The 22,932-nt window shown below is 37.3% G+C and overlaps 1 protein-coding gene across 1 annotated transcript in view; it reads left to right on the top strand.

The window, feature by feature from the left end:
* The window catches only part of RAD51B (RAD51 paralog B), a 386,975-nt gene that overhangs the window by 28,826 nt on the left and 335,217 nt on the right, over nucleotides 1-22,932 (top strand). The window lies entirely within an intron of this gene.

The following is a 22,932-nucleotide window of genomic DNA, read 5'->3' as shown; positions in this document are numbered from 1 at the left end:
CCCAGGAAATAAAAGGTAGTGGGCAGTTGTGCAGCTGAACAGGCACTAACGTAGGCAGAAAGGAGGGGCAGGAATGTGTGGTTTCTGGCAGCAGCACAGATTTTTGAATGTAAAACTGCATCTTCACTAAAAAGAGTAAGTATGAGTAAAAGCGCTAACCAGGTTATTACTCAGAACGGGCAAAGAAGAAGAGTGTTAGGTGCTTGGAACATCCTTTAAACTTCTAACGGCTTTAGGAAGGATTTTGTTACATAGTATTATGGCAGTGCTTTGTACTTTGACTAAAGGTGAGCCAATACTTGGCTGTGTACAGCCTAGCCTTACAATGCTTAGGGCTTTTTGCATCATTAGGTCTGTCCTGGTTTTAGTCTGCATGTTCTGGTTTTAAAATGCATCATAATATGCTGTATTTGGAGTTGTAATATATCCATGCATAATGAATCATAGCTGAGGTCAGAAACTATGCTGAGTAGTAGATTTTCAAACCACAGTATTTCTTCCTATGCTAAAATTCAGAATGAAATGTATAACAATCCATAAAATAGCTGGTACAGTTCATAACATGCTTGCATTCCTTCATTATTAATAGTTTCATATCCATCTGTCAGCATGCTATGGCTAAACCATTAGCCAAGTTTTTGCAGCTGCTCCTTTACAAGTCTGCAGAATGTAGTTATCTCCAGCTCCTGTTTTTTGTCTACTAGTAAGAGGAAATTTTACAGAGAACTTACTGAGTTGTCCGAGACTGTAAGTTCAGTTCTAGGTGAAAGTCTATGATCCTCATTTAATTTACTGGGTCTGTGGTACTTTTCCTGCTATTTCTTTTGTTTGAACGACATTAGTCACAGCAGTCGTTTCAAGTATCAGTGGTTTGTTTAATCGCATGAAAAGTTCTGCCTGTAGCTGTTGTAGTCCTGTATTTTTGTAGTTGTATTTTTAAGACCATATTGTGCAAATTATAGTTGCTGATTTGGTCTGAAGATAGAGCCCCTAGAGAGGTCTGGTTTGAGATGAATGGGTCTAAGGGTAATGAGTGTGGGGTTATTTGTTTTGACTCCCTCCATTAAAACGTGGGTGAAGGTGAATATTGTTTGCAGCAAAGACAGCTGTCCATGGAGAAAGTAGTATGTATGCAGTCTGCCAAACTACTTCGTGCATGGTACTGAGCAGCTACTGGGAATAACAGTTAAGATTATTACTAAATCAAAATAGTTTCATACCAGTTACTTGGAAATGCAAAGTTTCTAGAAGTATTTGTGTGGTCCAGTGTCTCTGTGTGTGTGTGCTTTTTGAATTCCAATACTGTCAAATTTGAAAGGCCACAGTTTGTAAATCACGATAGATACCTGCTTTCTCTCCTAGTTTTGGTGCCAGATAAAATCTGTTAACATAAATACGTCATATCTAAATGATAAAATAATATTTGTATATATTTAAAAAGTTCTGTCTTTGAGAATAACATTATTTATGCTGATAAGATGTAATGAAATCTTTGCAATCTTATAAAACCCAGTGCTAGGGAATAAATGGCATTTTGCATACTTGACTCTCACCTGCATTCAGTCCAGTCGTTCACCTCTGACTGGACCACCAATATGTCAAACCTCTCACCTGTTTAATACGGTGGCTGTTGAAATACATACCAACAGATTATGTTTCCATTCATTTCCAAAACCTTAAACTTGTTATTTCCATGTCAAGAGCAAACTATTACCAGACATTATTATAGAGTGGTAGTAGACCAGTCTGTTACTAGACTTGTATTTCAGTTGCGTTAATGTCTTGTTTTCTTTCTGATGTTGGAGTGTTCCTCAATGGGGTTAGTTTGAAAGAATATCTTCTATTTGGTGTTTTAATACAATTTTTTAATTCAGGTGCTCTATTTGCCCTTAAACGCTGCTATTTTTAATATTCTTTGAAGTTGGCTTTGTAGTCTCTTCTGAAGGAGAAATTGACGAGCAATAATAGTGATGTGTTCCTCTTCTCGAGGACAAACAGTTTGAGCAGAAGCCTGTACTGTTTCTTCTTGGTCACTGCAATTGAGTCCTTTGCCTCGATGCTAGAGGTAAGGTTTGCATAGTGATCAATATGTCGTGAATTGCTGGTACAATAACTGAACTGCTACTTTTTTTCGTAGTGCCTCCCAAATCTAAGGAGGTACTGAACAGAGGAGATGTGTGAATAGCCAGGAAATGAGAGCTTGTATAGCAATGCCATTTACACAACTGGATTTGCTGTTACTGGAGTACAGTAAAGTACTGGATATCTGTAAATTTCACACTTGTTTGGAATTAAGGATGCAGCCTGAATGCTGTTGGGTACTACCTAAAACCGTGAACCTGGTCCTAGTACAGTTGTAGAGCTTTCTGGAGTTTTGAGCAGAAAACATAAGAATTTGTAGCCAGGCCCAAAGCATATTTATGCTTTATGTAAGTTTGCATGTTTATGTAAGTTTGATTTTTTGTGGCTACAGTGTTCCTCAGATACTGAGAATGTCCAAAGAAATGCTAGGTAATTAAGATCACTCAGTCATGTTACCATTGGTTCATCTGGAGGTTAGACAACATTGACTCTCTTGGCATAGCAAACTGCCTTCTTTCCAGCAGTTGAATACCCGACACTCAAGATTCTGTTGTTTAAGAAATCATATAAGTCATTGGCATTTTTTAGGCAAAATATGTTTTAGAGTTGGTCCATAAATTTTGCTATATGTGAAAAGAAAAACTCAAGGAAAATAATTTTCCTCCAGGGGAAGCAGCCTGGTTCGTGATGCTGTGGTATCAGTGATAAAAGTCGTATAGTTGTATTCCTGAGCTCTAAAAATAGATACAGACTCAATTACTGTTATGTACTTCTGTCAGAAACTGTAGATGGAATTACAATGTTATTTTTTTTTTAGCAATGCTGAAGCTTTTTAGTAATCCATATACTGATGCAGTCTACAACCTCACAGTATTTTGATTACAACAGCTTTTTTCACAGCTTCAGTAAACCTGCTTCCTAGTTCAGAGTTGTAACCGATGAGGTAAGGATAGATTGAAGAAAAATTGATAGGGAGTGGTGTGAAAGTTTTTTTTTTTTTCTTTTTTTTTATTAGCCCAACTGATACGGTCAGGAAAAGGGAGAGGTTTTCACTAGAAACCTGAAGAGGTGCTTGGGAAAACCTACTTGTCAGTTGGCCTAGTAAAGGAGAATATTTCTGCCTGTAAACTTTCCCTCATCTAGTTCAGAGTCTGCAGAGTTGCTGATAAGCAGAGACATTAAACTTCCCTAGTTTTTCTGTGTCATTTAACCTGAAAATATCTTTTATGTTTAAACTGCAGTTTTGTAACATACTGTAAGACACCAAATGCTTGTGGTCGTTTGCATCCCTTTGTATGTGAGTGATCTAGTAAAGATGCAGTACTGATATGCTTGATCATTAGGAGTTGATGAATTTTTTGGGGGATCCACTCTTCTAGCATAGGCATGTGGAAATTCTAACAAGAGTAGATACAGCAGAATTTTTTTGTTAAAAAGAAATCCTTGTAAGACGTTTTGTAGAGCGGGCAGCTTTAGTTTGTTTTGATGGTACTGAAATGGAAGCAGAAAGCTGACACTCCTCACTCTTCCTGCACCAAATTTTAAAGCAATTAGTTGGAAGTGAAAACTGACACCGTTTGAACCTCTCTTGAGTTTTTGCCATCATCCCTGTGGTTGATAGGTTTCCCTGGTGTTTCATCTATTGTATGTAGCAGCTGAGGACATCTGTCTCGCTCCTAAAGGTTTTCTTTTTCCTTTGCTTCAGCCTGTACCTCATACTTGAGCTACCTCCAAACAGAGTCCTCTTTTGCAGGTGATTATCTTTCGCTGGTTTGTTTCTTTCCCTTACCTGCTCTACGGATAAGGTGATAAGAATCCAGTTTAAAGACACCTTAAAATCTACCATCTTGTTACACAATATTAAATCTAATTTCTATGTCAGGAGTGAGTTTTCCTTGGAAATAGTGAAGAAAGTGGCAGCATGAATTAGTTACACCCCTTTGTGTTAAATTCTTGCTAGTCATCTTTTTTTTCCACTCCCCTCTTGTATATTCTTCATTTTTTTTGTTCAAGGCTAAAGAGATCTTGTCCACATTCTTTACAACGGCAGTCAATTTACAGTGCCTATTTAGTCACTGTTGAATTTCTTGGGTTTTATGTTTTCTGAAACAAACACAACCATGGTGTCTTGGTCAGTTGGGATGAAAATGTGTGTGGGTAACAAATTCAGAGACTTAGACTAATATTTTTATATTTATGATTGAAGGTGAAATTTCACTAGTAACTTTTTGAAAATGCTGTGAGATTTTTATATATATATATATATATTATTTATACACCCATAAATACATACCTTATATTACCTTTTTTGTTCTTACAGAAGCATTTGTGCAGCCATATAGTGAATTGGAGTGGGGAACTGATCCAGCTTAAAAGTGGTCTTTCAGTTTTTTTTCCTGAATAACTTTTCACCTGAACGCAATATCCCTTCATCTTGACTTGTTCACTTGTATTCCACTATAATACCTACATCCTTTTGTAAAGAACACCCGTGTTGCTAATTGGTCTTTGTTTTTAAACTTGCTTATCCTTGTAACTAGCAGCTTATGCTTTCTTGAATTGCATCTCCCCCCCCTCCTTTTTTTTTTTTTCTTTTTTTTTTTTTTTTCATTTTTGCAAGTATTTCTCCAGACTTGTGAGACCTTCTTGAAGGCTAATCCGGTCTTGTCATAGTCAGTTCCTTCTGTTTATGGTGCTGATGCATAAGCATTTTTCTGGAATGATGCAGGGGACTTTAGTGCTCTTACTGGACATAATGGTGTGGTTTATCTGTTCCTCTTACTAGAATGTAGTAGCTGGACAACAGTTGTGTTTTTCAGCTGTATGGGTTAAGACTAAACTTAAATGTGCTAATTCTTCTCAGGTTTATTTTCTGTATTAGTATAATGAACTATAGGGACGGCAGGTGATTTGTAAGCAAATAATATCATTCAGGGTCTCTAATTATACTGAAACTCCAGGCACTGACTTTTCAGTCATCAGAACTTGAAGATAAATTAATTCCCTCTGCTGCAAGTTGTTGCAATCTATTTTTTTCTTAATAATTTTAGACATTGAAATATTAGCATTTGCATAAAAATACTAACTATAAAAACATTTTCAAGAACTACAAGCAGATCTTATATTCGTGCGGGTTTTTTGGTTGCTCATTGTGTGTAAAATGCATAAACGCGCTGGCAATGTTGGTGGAGTACAGAGATGATAGAGGAAGGAATCTATTGGCTTTTAAAAGAGGAATCACAGGCATTTTCTGCTTTCCATACTTTCCAAATACTGAGTATATGGATATTCTGAAGCGTATTTTATTATTCACTTTGTATTCCATCATCCCATTGTCATTAATTTTGCATTCCATTAGTCACTTTTCAGAATGTGTTTATGGTCTCTTGACAGGAGAATATATTTTCTAGTAGCCAGACATTGAAGTAGAAGTTGTTTCTTCCCTGGCCCAAGTTTAACATATGAAGGAAAAAGAAGCTTTAATGAAAAGGCCTGTGGATGAAGGATCCTATTTGTGGCAAATATTGTTTACTTACCAACTGAAGTACAATATTCTTATTCTAACTTCCAACATACTTTCCTATAGCAATTTTGGATATTTTATTTCACAGGTAGTGGCTGTGTATTTTGCACAGCCCGATTAAATTTGCGTTTGACTGACTACTGACTGCTATTTGGCTATTGCTTATGGAAAAATGATCTAATTTCTATGCTCAAAATCAGTTATGTTAATTTAGATCTTTGCAATAAGTGTCTAATCAGTGTTTTCTGGAGAAATAACAAATATAGGTGGGATAGTGGAGAAATATGTTACAAGTTAATTTCTCCCCTTGTTAAGATTTTGCATAGTAGGTTTAACTTAAGAATTTAAGTATTTACTTTGAGATTAAATATAATAACGCCTTAATTACCTGCTTTAGTTAGAATGCTTTGTTAGCTGAAACATGCTCTGATGCATATTATTTAGTGGTAATTTTTTGATAATACAAACCTTTGATGGTCCCATTGATATAAGTGGGAATTAGCTGTATTGGAATTTTTTCTGCCAGTTGGTGAAGCCTTTTTCTGAGCAACATCCACAAGGTGGTGCCTTTTCATCACCCGAAAGGGAAAGGAACTTTGCTTTACAAAGTTCATGTTGGCTTTTGGCCTGTTGCTTGGCAGAAATGGGAAGCTCAGATACCGAGGTGACTATATTCAGGGAGAAAAGGATAAAGTGAACGCTGTCATTCTCTGTTCTTTCCAGCCTTCATGGTTAGAAACTGACCGTGATGCTCCGAAGTTCAGACCTAGAAGAGAGAGCAGCTCAGAAATCATAATTGAGCTCTGTTGGCAGGATCATGAAAAGATTGGGCCTGGAATCCCAAAGTTGTGCAGGCCAGGGAGGCTGTGTACTGCCAGAGCATCCTGTGAAATCAGACCTAGAGCTGCCACAACTTTCACATGTCAGGCTCAGGCACCGTGGTGGAACGATGCAGGAGCCTGAAAGTGGAATAAGGAGGAGAGCTTTAGGCAAGTGCTCTGCAGTCTGGGGGGTGGCTGAAGGGGAACTGGCATAGCACTGATAATTCTCTTTTAGTTACATCATAGTTTAAGGGGAATTCTGTTGAAGATGAGGCAGTTGGAAAATGTTCTGAACTATTACCTTTTATTGCAGAATAAGACCTGAGAACAGTAGTATTAAAAGAAAGTTTTTCACATGACCTGTATGTAATTCCCAGCTGTGAGCCCTCTGGCAATGAGCATGAAATCCAAAACACAGCTGATAGGGGAAAGGGCTGTTGTCAGCTCAGACCGAACACTTGAGTATTCATAGCATGGTGTTTTTACAAACAGACATTGGAGTACATCAGAATAATTTGGTTTTGAGATCTGTGTAGGAACCTCCTCCTGGCTGTGTGCATTTTCAGATACAGTGGCAATCAGTGCTGAAGGAGAACCAGGTGTGCACCACATTGTACTAGTTTCCCTCCAGAATAGCAAGCCTCCCTCGCCCCTTATACCTCTCTGCCAAATTTCCTGCTGTAAATTGGTCTTATGTTTGCCTTTATGTACCTTGTGACCCCTTCAGAATATTTGTGGTATTTTAAACCTTGCATTGTGTGCATGACACAGTGTTTAGTTTGGAAACGAAGTTTAATTTAATCACACATGCTGATTGTGGTGTTTATTTTGGAACCGATAAGTAGGAGGCAATCTTTTATATTAGTGTAGATGAATTCTCCCTGTTACTTGATAACCATGTATAAGTTCCAACTAAAAAAAAAAAAATTGATATTCAAAGGAATGCTGAAACATGGATGGCACTTGAATACAGCCTGTCATCCGCTCCAGGCTTGGATTCTCTTGGACACCTAGACTCTTTGGGTGTTTGTGGTTCACTGTGGTGATAGTGATAGAGTGGCTATTTTGTTTTTAAAGGATTGTGTATCATTCCTCTTTATGTGCTAGTGGAGCTGGAGGGGGAGCTGTTTTGGAAAGAGCAACATTCACATTAAAGAAGCAGCTTTTTCTGTTTATTTTTTCCCTTTATTACAAAGGAAGGGAGCTGTGTTTGCAGGGAGAGGTTATAGCTGTGTGGCCCTGGCCTTGTTTTGTTCGCTTCCCACACGTCTGCGTTTACACCAGAATAAGCCAGTGTGAGAAGGTGACTTGCTACTCCCTACAAACTGCCCCCTACGCTTAACATCCCAGCAAAACTGCTCATGTGGTCTGCAGTTAATAATGCATGTGGTGGTAATTCTGCCTCCAAATCTTACCTTTCTCTGAGTGCTGACGGGCTTGGGGAGAAAAAGGGGGTGAGTTTCTATGAGCCCTCTTTAATAGAATGTGATAGAAAAGGATGTAACAGAAAGCTGAAAGGAATCCACCAGCAAACTTTAATGCAGTATTGCAAGAACACCTGCCTTCAGTATTTTGACTGCTGAAGCGAAGCAATTTTGATGCAAAGTTCTTTATGTCATGAAATAGCAGATATTGTATGAGATAGTTCAAGCTGTGTGTTTTTTGAATAACTCCTACCTGTATTTTTCTTGTTATGTTCTACTTGTGGTGTTCTTCTAAAAGAAGCTTTCCTCCAAGAGAAGTGTTGCAATTCTCCCCTAATAAAACAATGCACTTAAACGATAAGGTTTGATAATCCAGTGATTTTTGAGATACCATGTGTTTTCTATTTCACATCCCTGTGTAGCAAGATGCAGTGTTATTTCCATGACAGTTATCTGGTGGCTCTTGGAAAATGCTGTTTTTCTGGTGTTTGCTGTAAGGTTTTTTTCCATATCTGATTTCCTTAATCTTATGAAAGAAAACAGGATGTTATGATAAGAACATAATCAAGACGAGAGGAGAAACAGGCTAATTGTTTGTTGTGGTTGGGATTTTTTTAGGTGTTTTTTTTTTGTTTGCTTTAATTGAAAATTTGAAGATCTGCTTTAGATCATTATATTAACTTGTATTCCATACCTCAAAGGTGATTGTCTAGTCTTCTGAGCATAGCATGTGTGTTAATCTGCATGGAGGACAATACTAGAAGGTATGGTATCAAATTTGGCAGAAAACTGAAGAGTTATTTCTGTATGATGTTTTTGGCCCTACCTACCATTTGTTGTCTGTAGAAATACTGCACTTGAGTGCAGACACAGTAGATGGCACTTGAGTCATTAATTTTACGATGTAGGAGCGAAAGCCAAACTCGGTTACAGAGTTGGCCGTTTGTAGCAATAGGCACATTTTATTGAAGGAGCAGCCTCAAAGCTTTTGCTTTCAGTTACATAGTCCTAGAAGAAAGTAAAACACTCACAAATTCTTTTTCAGTACAAGCAGGCCCTCTGCAAGTCCTTGAGTTTGCTGAATTTTTAAAAAGACAAGTGGACAGGACATGATCAGCCTGACTCACAAACGTGTAGTGCCAGATTCCCTTTAAACATGTGGCTAGTGTTTGGGTTTGTAATCTGTTGTTTACAACATATTCTCTAATACAGTTTCTTCATTTATGTTTTTTCTAGTCTTGCTTACTTCATCGGACCATTTGTGTTGCGATCTCTGATAGCCGGTGAAGGATAAAAATCTGCTAGCAAAGCAGATTTCGAACAATATCGTTTTATTATGAGAACAGTTTGAATACTGCGTTCTTTACTGTGGCTAAGTCTGATAACCAAGGCTAAGAGTATGCTGGTAGTTTTGCTAATCAAAATGTAAACATATTATTTAGGGTATCCCAAAGTGGTTACCTTATGCTATGTTTGGTGCTGTACCCTTGGACAGTACTGTGTGGTCACTTGTTTATTCTCAACATTTTCAATACTGGCATTGGATGGGTGAGTTGATGGTCCTGAAAGCTGAAGCGACAGTACACGCTTCCCCAGTAATATCCTGTCACTATGACTCAGCACTAATGCTTATTGCTGAGTTGAGAAGGTGTAGTCAGTTGAGAATCAGTTCGTGATTCATTCTTTGGCCTTGCTGTTGATGCTCTTATAAAACTTATTTTAATGAGGATGCTATTGGACTTGAACCCAGGAACTAACTTAATTTATGTTCTTCTTCCTATGCTGTTTTATCACTTTGCCACTTTCAGGATTTAGAGTTCATTAAAATGTTTGAAGGCCAAAAAATGATGTTTATTTACTAGATGAGAGTTCTAACTGTATCCTTCATTTTACTTAACCAATGTTTGTAAAATAGGTAGAGATATTTGTGTATGCTTTACTAATGTTACTTGGGAAAAAAACTGCTGCATGTTAAACAGGTGTTTACCTGCCACTGAGGTTGACCAGTGTGTGACTTTGCAGGGAGTTTACCCCTTTGTTTCTTTTGCTTTGAGTATTTGCCAGTGAATTTCATCTCTCAGTACAGCTCTTTCTGAGTGGTTATACGGATATGTACTGGACAGAAATGTAAAAACTAAGAGAAAAGTGTAGGAAACTTTATTTGAGGGTGTAAATGATTGTAGCTGCCTACTAGCATGGTCTCTTCATCTCATGATTAGGACAAGTCCTCTGATGTTTTAGCTGCATCTGCTTGTAATTCAAGATGCTCCATTCAGGTTAGAGAGTAATTAAATCCTTTTAGCAGCTAGTCAGTTTTGTGAATGTTTTTCCCTTCCAAAAAGCCAGCTTTTCCCTCTTTGACTGAGACTCCCCAGCAGGAGGTACCTTTTTGCTTTGCCAGTTGGAGAAAGCCCACATCCACTTACAAAGGCTATACTGGAACTCACAGGCATTTCATTTTAATTCCAGGCAACCATCCCTTTGCTGCTGCCTTTGGAACAGCTCAGCTGTGGAAGAAGTGAGCTAATCTGGAAATTTGAAAGTGAAGTACTTAGTGAAGCCCTGGGGTTTACAGTTGGAGTAATTAAGGAGGGGAATTGCACACCCTGTACTTGATTTTTGTTTTAATTAGTCTTCCTTTGATCTAGTCTCTCAATTTAAATTTCAAGATTTGAATCAACAACCTGCCACAGTATATTGCTTAACTCTTCTTCTTCTCAGCCTGTAGAGGTGATGTAGAATATTGTTTATGCTTTCTGTTTTGTATTTTGTTAGGGAAGGTTTTGGCTGTCACTCCTGTTTCCTATCTTCTACTGGGATTCTTTCCATCTCTCCCATCCTTTCTTTTCCTCCATTCTTGCCTCCCAGTCTACTTTGTTCATCAAACATCTTTACCAACTTTCCATTCACTTTAGGATGTAGTTGAGAATTGTAACTTTTAGAAACGCACCTTAGGCATCTTTGTTAGGTTGTCTCTTTCACTATAAATCAGTCCCACTCCTTCCATGTGACTTCTCATTTATTGGAAGAGCTGTCTTTGTCGGTGTTGCCAACTGGAATAGACTTCCTGCACTTCTCCGCTTTGCTGGATGAACCAGCTAATTTTAGCTCTTATTTGAAAAATCCTTTTTTTTTATTTCTACCTTGGCATCTGAATTCCCCTTTCCTATGTTAATATATTCTGTGTCTCAGTTTGTCACCATGTTGCTTTTGTGATGCAGCACAAGGGTGTTTTCACATATACTGTATTTGCAACTTGGATGTTTAAGCGTGCTAAAGTCTATTGTGGTTGTATTAATGATGAATATTCTTTGTTTTTCTAGCAGGTTCTGATAAGTATAGTCTATGGTTGTTGTGCAGGTCCTCTTTGATGGAAAGAAACTACTAGGTTTAGAAAGAGAATGGCAATTTAAGTCAGAAGCATCAGGCCAACCATGATTTCTTGAAGAAAAGTCATGAAAACATTGGTATCGACATAAAACAAATAAGACTTTAGTTTTTGAAGTCTTATCCAAAAAAATTTCTTGCCAAAAAGCTGCTGGGCAAATATGGTAAATAGCATAGGAACCTGGTCTATCTGCTTTGGAAAAACAAAACTTTATATTGACATTACCAGGATTTGAACTTTGCTTCTAGGAGTTGGATATTTTAGAATTCATCTAAGCTATGTTACTATTAAACTCCTCTTATCTCTGAGTGGACATATGCCCTTTTATATTTTATAAATAAGCAGAAAGTGTTTGGAGCTTCTGATACAGTTCAGCGCACAAAAATGCTTATGGATACATGCTGTAGTTGTGATTTCTTTTTGGCATCCAGTCAGTCTTTTTTTTTTTTCTTATTTCTTCAAGTGAAGGAGACTGCTACTGATTTTCCCATGATAATTCGCCTGATCAATGATACTGCTGCCTATTTCTTTTTTTCTTCCTACTGCAATGTATATATTCCTGCTAGCTTTTCAATGCTCCTCCTTCGTGTTTCCTGTTTGTTACAGTCCCTGAGAATCAACAATGCAGCTGCCCTGTGGCCAGTGGAACTGCTAGTAGGTGAATGGAAGGAGACCTTGTCTGGTGCTTTGCCTTATTTGTGAATTTTAGCTAGTTGCTATTTACTTTAGGAGCAGTGTTACAAGGTTGAAATTAGGTTTGTGGGTTTCTTTAAAGTAGTTTGGTTATCTAGTTCTATCTTACATTTTGAATTAACAAAATAGGAAGGAGTTGTATAGGAATTCTTCTCAAATGTGGTTGAATCTAACTTTCATAACTGATATTTACTCTTGGGTATTACACATCTCAGCTTTGATAATTACAGTGAAAAGCCTAATCAGTTCTAGTCTTATGTGATTTCATGGTGTAGTGGGGTATTAAGTGGAAATACAGCAAGTGAAATTTCATCGAAGGAGAAAAATATAAGTTTTTATAGCCCTTAAGCAAGCAAACAAAACCTAATGAAAATGTATCTGAAAAGCAAGTGGGGAGAACAAACTATCCAGTATTTTAAAAATATGAGTTTACACCTTAAATAGTGTAAGTATAACCTTTTTATGCTCCTTGTCTTTGATTTAAGGTTGATTTTGTTTTTGATTTTTTTTTTTTTTTCGAGAAACACATTCTTTTCTTGCCCTAGTTAAGACAGAGTTTCCAGTGGTAAAATGGATCTTTCTTAAGATTTTGAAGAGCAGCGATGAAATTGGTGATAATTATGAAGAATACTGGCTTGGTATTTTTAGAATTCATACCCATGTTGTATTTTTCACAAGTGTAAGGCAATATCAGATTTTCCATTAAACTGTAGTTTGTGATTTCTGCTAAACACAACTTATGCATTTATTTCAACAGTTCTGATGATTACTCTTAACTGCTTAAGCTGGAATTTGTCACTGACATCGAAGCTATTCTTATGGTGGTGGCTCCCAAGAGTTGACACTGAGGTAAAATTTTTGAATGTGGTTCCAAATCAAATAAAATCATATTAGAAAAGCTCTAACATAAACATAAAATTACATCTTTCAACATCTTGCATATGGAAATGACTGTTGGTTTATCATGGAATATTTCAGACTGTTGCTTCCTCAAGGGATCTCATAATCCATACCTAACAATGCAAGTGACACTTTGCGGCTGTTTTTAAAGAATTTCAGTCGTCCAGGTTGTAGGAGAGCTTGGAGAGAAGTAACTAAAGCTTATTGGACTGAGGCTTTCCCAGTATCTCCGGTAACTTGAAATACAGACGATAGTGTGAGTAGCTGGTGATATGTGATAACGTCCAAGAATTGTGTGGGGTAAGACTTAAGACAGGAGGAAGGTAAGAGTGAGAGTCCTCCCAGTTTTCCATGGTGCAAAAAATTTCTACTCTGCCTTGCCTTATATATATAATACATATTTTGAATAAAAGCTGATTAGATCAAATATAGGTGTGATAGCCTTTCTCAGAAAACTGCAAGTAAACATGTCCCTTTAGGCCAGAGATCTTTGAAGACAGCGCCGAAGAAGGGGATAAAATATGCCCAGATTGTATTTGCTCTATTTTAACCTGAAATCAAGAAATGAAGATAATAGACTCAGATGAGCAGGTTCAGCCCTGATAAAGCAATAAATATTTTGTACTGTTGACCATTCCAGCACAGTAGGAAGTTTAAAAATAATGAAAAGCCTCCATCTGGAAGGTTGTTTGCCAGTTGCTTACCAATCCATTGATTCTGCTCTGGATTATTAGTTTATCCATCCCTGTAGTAATGTGAGTTTATTAGGCATATTACTACAAAGCTTTGTAGTCTATAAGTATTCTATTCAGAGTTTTTCTTTTGATCTTGCAGTCTGCCATAGGTTTGACCTCAGGTACTTGAAGGACCTGCAGTTTCTTTGAGTGTGGTTTTGACTGTCTTACAAGCTTTCTAGAAAGCAATGAGATAAGAGGCTTGCAAGCAGAATGTGGGGACTTCAAAAGGAGCTTCACCAATGGCTCTCATTTATGGGAGAAATAGAATGGTTAAATGAATATTTATTTTCACAAAGATACAAATACAAAATTAGTTTTGACTGCTTGGCTTCTGTAAGGTCTCTATTCCATATTCTAAGCATTAAAACTGAAAAATATCCCCCACGATCCTGTAAATTTAATTATTCCAGCACGTTGGAAATGGAGAAAGCAAGAAAAAATTGCAGCTGTTTTAGGTCTGAGGAGGTTGTGAAGTACTGCATTGTGAATTGCATATCAGTATCTTGATTACTTGATTTATTTTTTGTAAAAGACATGCAGGATAGCATTTTTCTGGTTTAAATAAAAATTCATAGTTGCAACACTGAGTGAGTTGGTTTCATTCTAGGTTTTGAAAAAGCAAGGATTGAGGAACAGTTACATTGATATTTTTTTGTCTTGTAGAGAAATCACTTTAATGTGACACAAGTCTGAACTGAACTCTGAATGATAATGGAGATTTATCAGAAATATCAGAAATGGAGATTTTTCCAAAATAAGGAGAAATTTCAGATTGTTTGGATAAAGTGATCAATCTCTATTATTCATGGTATATATAAATTTGTGTTCTTTCTATTGGATGCAGTTAGAAGGAAATAAAAAAATGTAAACTAATTATTTAAGGAATAAGCTGTTTCCCCAGTAATTTGTTTGTCTACTCTTGGAGAGCCATTAGCTTGTTTCATGAATATGCTGCAGTATAGGATTCCATGGGCAAGAATTTTGAAGATTGTATAGGCAGAACAATTTTTGTAAAAAAAAAAAAATAAATAATAAAATTAAAAAAAAAATTTGAAGACAGATTTTTTTCTGGCTGGTGTAGAACAATACCCATATGTTACTTTTCATACGGGATAGTAGCTTTTAGAACATTCTGTTTTGAAACCAATGACTGACTTAGTGTAGCTTTCATAGCTTTTCTTATCTCCACGCAAATAAAGCACAAAGCTTGTTTAATTAATGGAGGACACAGCAGTGTATTTGTGGGGATGGGGAGAGGAAATAATTCAAAATTGAGAGAAGCAAAACCTTAAATAGAGCTTTTAACTCACATAAGATGAATAATTTTAAGATTGAGGGGTTGGAAACGAGGGCCGCCTCAGCAGAAATTATGGCCGAGTTGATGTGAAGAAGCAGGAATTGCTCAGTGGTTCCATTTTCATGGCAGCAAAACCATGGTGTGTTGTGTGTGGGTTTTTGGTTGAATTTTTGTTTGTTTGGGGTTTTTTTGTTTGTTTGGGGTTTTTTTGCTCGTTGTGCTCTTTCTGAGCCTTGGTTCTGTTCTCTTAGCACTTCCTTCCCACCCAGCTTTTGCTGGGTCTGGCCACTCTGGAATGAATCCTGTGCTATTCAATTAAATTTATTGCTTAAGTCCTGCAATACATGCACCATTCGAAGGTGGTGTGAATCGCTAGCATAGTTGTTTTGGTGGGGAACAAGTTGTCTATGTGAGTTTTTAGAAGCTTAGTGTTTATGGAAAGGGAGTCCTGGTTTTTTTCCCTTTAAGTGCACAGTGTCTTTGAATAGATATGTGTTATGGTATATATATGTCAAATAGATCACATTTATTTCTGTCATGATGGCTTTATCAAGCCTAGCATGAGTACCTCAGTAACTGTCATTAAAGGAGGAACTGTTCTACTAATGAAAGATGCTATTAAGTGCTTGTCTTCACTAGGTTATGAATGTCATTAACTTGTTGAAGTTAATTGGCAAAGATAGGTGAATTTGCTCCACCCATTTGATCTTAGCTACAAATACATGGGTCAGCTCATATACATACTGTACAGTTACAGTAGTGCAATCATATCTCTAAGATAAGACAGCAGTCAAATAATGTGCACAAAAATATGACCAATGATTTGACCACATCTGTTGGTTTCATTACAAATGCCATGAGATTGTTGTCCAGTCAGTAGAGGAAACTTAAATTTTTAAAGTCTCATCTCAAAGATCTTCAGATGGTAAATTGAATTGAACTCCACTTGTTTTCCTCTGCATCCTGCTGTAGATTGAAGCTGTGGTTCCAGAAAGTCTAAGTATTTGAAACCTGAGGCAGAGAGATGCAGGTCATTCCCTGTAGTGTTTAATGGAATGACAACACTTAGCTTGTAAATATAGTTAGGTATCAGCTAGTAAATGGAGAAGGAATGAAAGAGAATGGAAATGCAGTTTTCATTTTGAAGTATCATATACTCTTCTTGTTTTGAAATGCAAATATTGATGGGAGATTTAAGAACAATAACAAAAAGGCACTATATTTTCCCCCTCTGCTTTTTGCACTACAAAGCACATCTTTTAGTATTTTGTCATGTATCCTGAGCCTTTAATATTCAAGCCATAAAGACTGACTTGCTGGAAAGTTTGGGAAGGATAGGTAAGAGGGTGGGAAACAAAGGGTGTATGTGTATTTACGGGTCAAAGATGTGGAATTTACAGATATTAAAGCATAATTTGCCAAGGATTAAAGCCTAAAGGAATGTACAAAAACTTGTGCTGCTTTGGGTAGATGCTATTTTCCCTGTAGGCATTTGAATGAGTGAGGTTTGGTTTTGTATAGCCAAAGATGATTTATGATTTCAACATGCTCAGAGGGCTGAACCCTGAAAATGCTTCATAACAAAGATAACCAGAATAAATGGTGTATGGATTCTGTATTCATTTGAAGGTGAACCTCAAAGTAAACATCACTGGTTTACTGAATGTTTTAAGTGGTACTTTACTATGTTTGACTAATGGGTGTTGCGAGTTTGAGAATTTCAGAGAGTAGGATGGATTTCATAGAGAATAACACTGAGTTGAAACAGTGGTCTGTTAAACGCTATTTCTTTTAACATCACTTTATCTTGGCTATCCAAGTTACAAAAAGGTTGTAAGTGCTCATCATGCAAGAAAATGAAGTCTCTAATATTTAAAATGTGAGTTTAGATGCTTCACATCAATATTTAATCTCTTAAAAATATTGCTCACTTTAAGAGAGAGCCCACACAGCTGGTTGTTGTTTCTTTTTTAAATACAAAATAATTTGAAGATTATAGGAATGGGAAAAAAGTACATATGAGGCAAATGTGTGGCCTTTAGTTTATTTAAAGGTAGATATTCAGAATTAAAATTATTATTGAATGGAGTTTGGAATGGGGGGGGGGGGGAGCCTAAGTATTGTGACTGCCCTGAAGTTACAGGGCAATGTAATTTCTCTTCAAATCAGAGTACAATTTGCATCTCTTAGCAGCAAACCAAAAGAGGAAGAATATTAAGGTTTTGTTGTAAGTGGTGCCAGATCCTTTAACTTATCATTTGCTTGTTGAAAATGATTTCTCTTCCTTTGCTAGAATAGTATCACCTGATAACTTGACCCTGAAGCTTAAGTTACAGTGATTGTACTTTACATTGAAATACTTGTTTGATCGTAATCCATTTGAGGCTTTTATTTATTGCAACAAGCATATATTCAACTGCCATAGATATATTTTATGAGTGCTAAAGTGAAGGAAGGCAATTTTTAAACTCTTAAATCTAATGTGGGTAGTCTGGTTACAAGGTACATGTCAGTTTTGAGATTATAAAGATAACAAATGTCTTGTTGACCCCTCAGCACTTTAGAGTCAAGTCCTGACAGTATTGCTAGTAAGCTCCAATTGTTGCTTGCTTCTGATCCATCTGTGAAAGTGTTGTAATTATGGCTGTGAATCTTTTTTTAAAATGCTTTTCTTACTTTTTTTTTTAAAAAAAAAAAAAAAGGTTAGCCTGTCAGCTAGAACAACAGTATCATAGAGAACCCTTCTATTACAACAGGGTTTTTTGGTTGATCGGGGTTGTGCTGAGTTTTGCCAGTCCAGATACCATTCACGGAATTGTCAGAGTTGGAAGGGACCTCTAGAGATCATCTAGTCCAACTCCCCTGCTGAAGCAGGATTGCCTAGAGCACATTACACAGGACTGCATCCAGGCAGGTCTTGAAAATCTCCAGACAGGGGACCCCATGACCTCCCTGGGCAGCCTGTTCCAGGGCTCTGTCACCCTCACCGTAAAGAAGCTTTTTCTCATATTTGAGTGGAACCTCCTATGTTCCAGCTTGTGCCCGTTGCCCCTCGTCCTATCACTGGGAACCACTGAAAAGAGTCTGGCTCCCTCCTCCTTCAACCCACCCTTTAGATACTTATAAGCATTGATAAGGTCTCCCCTCAGCCTTCTCTTCTCCAGACTAAAGAGCCCCAGCTCTCTCAGCCTTTCTTCATAAGGGAGGTGCTCTAATCCCTTAATCATCTTTGTTGCCCTACACTGGACTCTTTCCAGTACTTCCCTGTCTCTCTTGAACTTGTTTGTTTTCTTTTAAACTCTATTCCATAGCATGAACATTGAGCAAACACTTTTAAGAAAGCACCATGAGCAGTATCTTTCTGGACAGTTACCCTTTGTCTGTAAGACCGGCACAGGCCTCTTGTGAAGGGGGTGAGGGGGAATGTCTGTAGCGTGGATGGAGTTGAAATGGGCACGATGCCATTGGCAGCCTGTCATGATAAATATAACAACAGTGTGTCTGCAGTTCTAAAGCATAAATCCTAAACTTTAAAGAAACTTCTTGTAAGAAGTGAATTAGTAGTCAACTGAATGATGTGCATGGGAAAAGAATACTTGCTTTTCTCAAGTATTATACTCAAAGAGCTGCATCTTCACCTGCTGCTGCACTGTGATTCAGCCTGTTCTGAATGTGATGTAAAGGTATTTGGGTGCTTATTTTTCCTGTAGTTACCAGCCTTGTGTCCATCGAGAGAGATATGTCTAAACACTCTCTCTGTTTTGGCAGAGAAGCTGCCTACCTTAATTTTGTTTTTTTCTGGAAAACTTGTTGTTTTGTTGTTTTCATAGATCACAGGCATGGTGAAGTCTTTGTTTTTATTAAACAAGTACGTATAACTGGGTATCTGTAACAAAGCAAATTTCCAGCTTCTTTGGTAAGAAATGTAATAAAATATGTTTCTATTTGTCTCGGCTGGTGCAGGAACTGAAATACATTTGGTCTTTGGCCTCGGTGACTTTAAGTACATCAATACTAATGGCTCAGAAATTGCCATTGTCCTTTTCATTGCTATAAAACCTCACACAGGCTAGAACTGCATCTTTTGTAGTTACTCAACCAGCTATATAGGTAAGTAGATGATAGTGACCTAGTAAAAGGAAAATGTTACACACCAGTAGATGAAGCATTTAAAATCATCTTTGTTAAAAAGCCTTCAGGTAAATAAAGTATATGTAATACTAAACTCTCACAGATGTACACCTTCATGATCACAAATAAGGATGAACTTAGTCCCCAGAGGAAATCTGGGAGCTGTATTTTATTGTCTCAACGAGAAGTAATGCCATATGAAATGATTTATTCCAGAAATGTTCCCTGCGGCAGGTTTGCAGGACTGGCTCTAAGCCTGTAGCTTGGAAAGCAGAAAGTGTGAGAGGGTCCCAGAGCAGTTCAGGTATTAAATAATGAGCAGTTCATGTGGTGTGATCCCTACAGTGCTGCAGGGTTATGCTTGTAGCCAGTTTGGCAAAAGTAGAAGGATATGGAATATATGTCTATATTTTAGATAGATGAGGAGTTTCGCAGGCCTCATCTTTGTATCGTTCAACATCTTAGTATGTGTTAATGAAAAAGTGTTTTAATTAACTGTCATTTTAGAAATGAGCACAGGGAAATACATTCCAATTTTGGGTTCTTATAGCTCACAATTTTGACTAACTTTTAAAAGTTATGTAATTTTATATTCTTGAACTGCATATGATACTAAGCAGTTTGGGCTTTTTTCTGAAAAACATATATGCTCACACGTGCGTGCATATATGGCCAGGTTATGATTTCTGCTGTATTAATAACATGAGGTTTTTTTAGGTTTTGATGTAGTCTTTGGGCATTTTCCTTCAATAACAAGTAGTAGTGTTTTTGAATATTCTCTACTTAAAGTGTTTACTTTATTGGTGAATACAAGGCACCTTTCAGTTGTTCAGAGATTCTACTAGAAGATGTATATAAAATAATCACAAATTTAATGCTATTTTTTTAGGTAGATCATTTGTTTAACTTCTGAGAAAAATAAGGACAGCTGTCAATCTTCCTTGGAGCAAAGGCTCCGAGGAAGGAAAAAGATACCTTGTGTTTCTTGCCTGGATTATTTGGTGTACTTAAAACCTGAACTGTTGTATGGACAAATGTCTGGCTTTAGTGGCTCATACGTGCTTTAGGTGTCACTTTCCAAAAACTGCACTATCATCGTATTAAGTAAGAATTATTTTATGTTGCTCTTTCCGTCAGGAGCTCTTTTTCTGAGGCAGATGCATTTTAATCACCTGGTCACCCCTTGTTAAGGGGATGCAGTCAAGATAAAGGTCCTGGTTGTTGATCTCTAGTCTGGCTGAGTTGTGGAGTAGCTTTGGGAGATGAACCTCATCTCGTTGGTGAGGCATTGATTATATACAATATGGTTTAGAATTTGTATCCGTTGCAAATGGAGGGTAAGATCCCAGAACATAGCAGCAGAAAATTATTTGCATGAGATGCAACTTTAAGTAATGACTTTTTTTTCATGTTTGGTTTCCTTTTAAACTTGGAGAATGATTAATGAGTTAATGAACATATTTTATACTAATTCACAATCCATATTAGTGTTTTTTAATCAAAACTGTAAGACTATATGTACCAAAAAAGAATAATTCGCTTCCCATTCAAATGGAACTTAAATGGCAAAAAATGCAGAAATAATGATGCAGGAGTTTAAAATATATGTCCATTTTAAATGACCCATACATCTTTGTCAGACCAGCTCAGCATCATCTGATCATGTTTTGAAGATATGGTGCTATTTGTTATGCTTAAGTGTGCTGGTAGTTTATTTGAGATTTATGTTGGTTTGAAAATTCTTCTGGTGATGCTGTCCCAGTGGATGCACTAACCTAAGTGCAATGCCTAATTAGTAACAGAAAACACAATATATTTTTTTATCAAAAGCCATCCAAACTTTTCGGTCTTCCTGATTAGTAGGAATGTTGATAAATCTATTGGGTTTTGGAGCTAGGATAGCCCTAGTTGTCATATCTTCTTATAATATCAGGTATCTCAGAAATTGGAGATTCTTTTCAAGAATTATTTTGATCTCAGCTGCTATGTTATACTTAAATATAAATCACAAAGATTACCAAAAAGATGCAGAACTTGACATGTGCCTACAGTTTCAGAAAAATGCTTGTTACTTATAAAGTAGAATTGAGATAGAAAACTCCTGTTTGAGAAGTTACTAAAAAGAAAAGACATCTGTCAGATAGTGATATGCTTTGTTTAGAGGATATAGAAGCATTTCTGAAAGAATTTTACTTTTTAGAGACCAGTGAGGGTCTATTGGGGGTGGAAATATTGAGTAACAAACAGGCTAATAAATACCTCGTTTTTGTTGATGTTCCTTTACTCAACTATCTTGAGCAAAGTATGGTTATTTTAATCTGAATCCCAAGTTAAACACTCTACTGGTTTCATTTATTTAAACCTAAATAAAAAACAATAGTTAAATATGTTAAATATATTTGTTCTACTTTCTTAAAAGAAATGATTTGATTATCTGGCAAAAATGCAGCACGATAGAGCTGTAAGAAAGTAAAATTTGATACTGCTAGTGCCTTGGGTTTTCAGGCAGCATGGAAACATTTTTGATGCATTTATCTTTTAGGTAACTTAGGAGCATTTCTTAGCTTGGACTTGGTGCCATGTTGTGATCCGCTTGGGTTACGGATAGAACAAGCCTCGGGTCTGTTGAGGGCACAGCCTTGTCATCTGCCTGCAAAAGTTCATATAGACATAGGTTGTTTTGCTCCAATACAGCTTGCTCATTCTGTTTCATGCTAGCAGCCTGCCTGAAAGATTTTCTTTGTCCTAAAATAGTGTTTCAAGTTCACTGGGATTCAAGTATTACCTCACAAGCGCTAAGGCTGTTTCAGGAAATGATGAGACTCTTGGATCCCCTGCCACATTGGATAACCTAACATCCGAGGAAGATGTTTGCATGTCCTTAATCCGTGAAATGTGTAAAGAACCCTGCTTAACGTGTCTCCTAATTTCCCAAAAGAAGAAGGTGAGCTCATTCAGATGTTTAGTGCCAATGAAATCATGGACTAAAATGCTGTTCACAGTAAAAACCAGGAGACGGTTTAGGGGAAAGGCTTGCCTTTAAGGAGGTCCTCTGCAACGTCTACTTTGTCTTGCTCCTCCGATCTTTATGGCTTTGAGGAATTAATCCAATTAAAATATGTTTATACTAGTATAAGATGGGATATCTGCCTGGGGTCTTACTGCCTTGTAACTCATGGTTAGCTTCTTGAGTCAGTGTCACTGTGTGTTGCCTTCTGCAGTCATCAGCGAGTATGCCCTTCTTCACTGTTAGCACCCTCGGGTTAGGAGGGTGGGAAAGATGCCAGCTCTGATAGTATACCTCCTTTAGGCATTTTCCACCTTGACAATATATCCTTAATGATGAGCTCCAGGTGTCAAATACAGAAATGGCATTTCTGAGAAAAGAATCTTCTCATCTTAAGCAAACCTGGGGTTTCACGTGTCCTTGCTGAAGGCATGTTCTGTTCTTTTTCTTGTAAATGGCTGAATAATTAACATCACTATCTTAGCTTGTTGCAGGTACAGTGGGTGGGGAGAAAGCTCTGGTAATCGCTCACCAAAGGCTTTCTGAACCAGTCTGTGATGGCATGAGTGTGAATTAAGACATAGCCGTGTTTTACTACTATATTGCATGTATCTGTTCCTTTTAAGGTGCTTCCTCCTCTACCCCCCTCCCCTGCCCGCACACAAAGTTCAAAAGCTGGCAATATCCTGAACATCTGTAACACATCTGTCGAACTCCTTGCATCCTTCTAAGGTAACATTATGCAACTTCTGGGGCCTCCAGAAAATGTTTTCAGTGTATTCTTTGAGACCTTTTATGTCTAATTCCAAATGAAGTGGTGGTTGCCTTAAAGCTTCTCACAGGCGTGTGTGACATAGACAATTAACTTGGAGAAGAGAATGACACGTGTCTCAGTTGCTGGAGTTCTTTGAGTTGAGGTGCCGTGTATC

Source organism: Numenius arquata, chromosome 6 (genome assembly GCF_964106895.1).
Source record: "Numenius arquata chromosome 6, bNumArq3.hap1.1, whole genome shotgun sequence".
Lineage (NCBI taxonomy): Eukaryota > Metazoa > Chordata > Aves > Charadriiformes > Scolopacidae > Numenius > Numenius arquata.
The sequence above is the reverse complement of the archived record's forward strand: the minus strand, read 5'-3'. Positions and strand labels throughout refer to the sequence as shown.